The sequence below is a fragment of the Euphorbia lathyris genome, chromosome 8 (genome assembly GCF_963576675.1).
Source record: "Euphorbia lathyris chromosome 8, ddEupLath1.1, whole genome shotgun sequence".
Classification (NCBI taxonomy): Eukaryota; Viridiplantae; Streptophyta; class Magnoliopsida; order Malpighiales; family Euphorbiaceae; genus Euphorbia; species Euphorbia lathyris.
In genome coordinates, this window is record NC_088917.1 from 46,581,438 (window position 1) to 46,585,513 (window position 4,076).

The window sequence follows — 4,076 nt, forward strand, 5'->3', positions numbered from 1 at the left end:
TTGAATCTAGGTTTATACATACTTATTTCAACTTTTGTAATTTATTAATTTTAATTTACTAACATATTTATTTTTCAAATTCTGTTTTGAAGGTAGTTTCGGTTCATGTAAGATTTCAAGTTTATGCGGAGTTCTCGAAGTTCAGGCATTCCACCAAAACCGCTAGATCCAGAAATTGAAAAGACAATTAAAAAGAAAAAGAAAGATAAGAAAAATAAAAACAAACAAAATTCAGAACCACAGCCAGAAAATATGGCAAATCCACCAACACTTATGGAATATGCTAGGCCAGGAGTGGCCGGTGTAACCAATAGTATCGGTAGACCCAGAATCACCATAAACCAATTTGAAATTAAGCCAGCATTGCTTAATATGTTGCAAAATAATGTAACATTTTATGGGTTACCTAACGAAAATCCTAACACCCATTTGACAAATTTCTTAGAAATTTGCGACACTTTTAAAATAACAGATGTGACTGCCGAAGCAATCAAACTTCGCCTCTTTCCTTTCACTTTGAAGGATAGAGCCAAAGAGTGGTTAACTTCTATGCCAGGCGCAACATTTGAAACTTGGGACCAACTTGACCAAGCGTTTTTATCAAAATATTTTCCTTTAGCAAAAACCGCAAGAGTCATAAAAGAGTTAACATCTTTTTCTCAAAATGATAGCGAAACTCTTTATGAGGCTTGGGAACGTTTTAAAGAACTTCAACGTTTATGCCCACACCACCAATTGCCCGATGCACTTTTAATGCAAACATTTTATAATGGATTAAATCCTACAACTAGAGGTTCATTAGATGCTATGTCGAGAGGGTTATTTATGAAGAAGACATCAACCCAAGCAAGAGAACTTTTGGAGGAAATGGCAATCAACAGCAGTATGTGGCCCGCAGAACGTGGACATATACCAGTGGCGAAACCATCATCCTCAACCACATCATCCGTTAAAGGTATAGTGAATCTTGATCCAGTCGCGATGTTACAAGCCCAATTTTCTACCTTATTGCACAAAATTGATAGGTTTATGGCATCGTGCGATGCTAATGGTAATCCAATCCAAACGGATGTGGATTATGAAGGTATGAGCGAGATTGAACAGGTAAATTTTGTCCAAGGGCAAAACCAAACTAATAATCCTTATTCTAATACTTATAATCCTGGATGGAGGAATCATCCTAACTTTAACTGGAAAGATAATAATAATAATGCAATTGCTAATGAAAATCGTACCAATAATTATCAAAATAATCAAGAGATACGATTAGCAGTTTATCTTCTAAAATCGATAAATTCATAGATGCTATCGGTGGAAAAATAAGTAATCACGACGATGGTTTTAAACGGATCGAGAATAAATTCGATCAGCTTATTAAAAACCACTCATCTAGCATCCATAATTTGGAGGTTCAAATTGGCCAAATTGCTAAATCAATTCCATCCCGAAAAGAGGGAAGTCTTCACAGCCATACGGAAGAAAATCCGAAGGAGCATGTAAAGGCCATCACTCTTCGTTCACGGAAAAATTACTTAGGTCCGGAAATGCCCGGAGATTCAACTTTACCAGGAACTGATTTACCAAAATCCAAAGAAGATACATTAAACACAAAAAGTTCACCAATTGATTCAAGTACAAAAACATTTGTACCCAAACCACGTTTTCCACACAAAGTCCGAAATAAGGACTATGACAAACAACTTTTAACATTTTTGGATAAACTTAAACATTTGCACATTAATTTGACGTTTATGGATGCAATTACGCAAATTCCTAATTATGGTAAGTTCTTAAAGGATTTAATTTCAAAGAAAATTAGGTGGGAAGGAATTTCATCAATTTCACTAACTGAGGACTGTAGTTCAATAGTGTCAAGCAATTTACCCACCAAACTCAAAGATCCCAGATGTTTTACCATTCCGTGTAAGTTGAATTGAATTCCCAAGTTGTTTTTGTGATTTAGGAGCAAGTATAAACTTAATGTCGTTGTCTATTTTTAATAAGTTAGGTTTAGAAGAAGATATCAAACGTACCAATATGGTTTTGCAATTAGCGGATCAAACCACTAAAGGACCATATGGTATAATTGAGGACGTTTTAGTTAAAGTTGACAAATTTATTTTTCCTACCGATTTCGTTATATTAGATTTTTCATATGACGTTAATTGTCCACTAATTTTTGGTAGACCGTTTATGAACAAGGGACATGCTCTAGTTGATGTGTTGGAAGGGAAAGTAGTTTTAAGGATAGGAGAAGATAAGATCGAGTTTAATATGAACAAAGCGATGAAATATCCTATGGAGGAATTCGCTTGTATGAAACTTGACTTAGTTGAAGAATGTGTCAATGACATTATTCAAAAAGAATTAGAAGATAAGGACCCTGAGCCTTTGATTCGAGAAGATGGACTAGTTCCGCCTTCAATTTTAATACCCCCTAAATTAGAACTTAAAGAGTTACCAAACCATTTGAGTTACGTTTTCTTAGGCGAAGGCGATTCTCTACCTATAATTATCTCTAACAAGTTAACAAATGTTCAAGAAGAAAAATTGAACTAGGTTGTTAGAAATAGGATAGGAAGTATGGGATGGCAAATTTCAGACTTAAAAGGAATCAATCCTAGTATTGTAAGGCACAGAATTCACTTAGAAGAAAATAAGCCACCTAAAGCGGATATGCAAAGACGCTTAAATCCGAATATGAAGGAAATAGTAAAAAATGAGATTACTAAACTTTTAGACAATGGAATCATTTATCCTATCTCGGATAGTGAATGGGTTAGTCTAGTCCATTGTGTACCTAAAAAGGGAGGCATAACTGTTGTAAGGAATGACGAAGGTGAATTAATACATACGCGAACCACCACCGGTTGGAGGGTTTGTATAGATTATAGGAACCTAAACAAAGCAACCAGGAAAGATCATTTTCCTCTACCTTTCATTGATCAAATGATCGAAAGGATAGCCGGTCATGCTTTTTATTGCTTTCTAGATGGTTATTCCAGATTCTTTCAAATTTATATTTACCCGGATGACCAAGATAAAACAACCTTCACATGTCCTTATGGAACCTTTGCATATAGGAGAATTTCCTTTGGTCTATGTAATGCACCAGCAACATTTCAACGTTGTATGACTGCAATTTTTAACGATTTCATTGAAGATATCATGAAAGTTTTTATGGAGATTCTTTCGATGCATGTTTAGGAAATTTAGATAAAGTTTTATCTAGATGTGAAGAGACGAATTTAGTTTTAAACTGGGAAAAATGTCATTTCATGGTTGACGAGAGAATTATTTCAGGTCATAAAATATCTGAAAAAGGATTAGAAGTGGATAGAGCAAAAACTTCAGTGATAGAAAAATTACCCCCTCCAACTACTGTTAAGGGAGTACGGTCATTTTTAGGACATGCAGGTTTTTATAGATGATTTATAAAAAACTTTTCTGTAATTTCCAAACCACTTACTAATTTGCTTATGAAAGATTCAACCTTTGATTTTAATGAAGATTGTGTTAAAGCTTTTGAAACATTGAAAGCAGCTTTAGTCAGTGCACCCATAATTGCTAAACCCGATTGGGATTTACCTTTTAAAATCATGTGTGATGCAAGTGACTTAGCTGTAGGATGTGTTGTAGGTCAAAGGAATGACAAGAGGCTTCATGTTATTTATTATGCCAGTCACACTTTGTCCGGTGCTTAATTAAATTACACCACAACTAAAAAGAAATACTAGCAATAGTTTTTGCATATGATAAGCTTAGGTCATATCTGCTAGGATCTAAAGTTATTATATATGCCGATCACGCAGCTTTAAGGTATCTATTTGCTAAGAAAGATGCAAAACCGCGTCTGATTAGATGGGTTTTGTTATTACAAGAATTTGATATAGAAATTAGAGATAAAAAGGGAGTAGAAAACCTTGTCGCCGATCATCTATCAAGACTTGAAGATGAAAACGGTCCTATAGGTGAAACTATCGGTATACGAGATGATTTCCCCGATGAATATCTCTATCAGATAAAAAGTGTCATGTCACCATGGTATGCGGATATAGCCAATTATCTCATAGCTA

At 34.7% G+C, this 4,076-nt stretch overlaps 1 non-coding gene across 1 annotated transcript; it reads right to left on the minus strand.

The window, feature by feature from the left end:
- Nucleotides 1–630: 630 nt before the first annotated feature.
- On the minus strand, nucleotides 631–737 carry LOC136204995 (small nucleolar RNA R71). Its single transcript, XR_010675804.1, has one exon. It is a non-coding gene; the product is annotated as a small nucleolar RNA R71 (small nucleolar RNA).
- Between the last annotated feature and the right edge of the window lie 3,339 nt (nucleotides 738–4,076).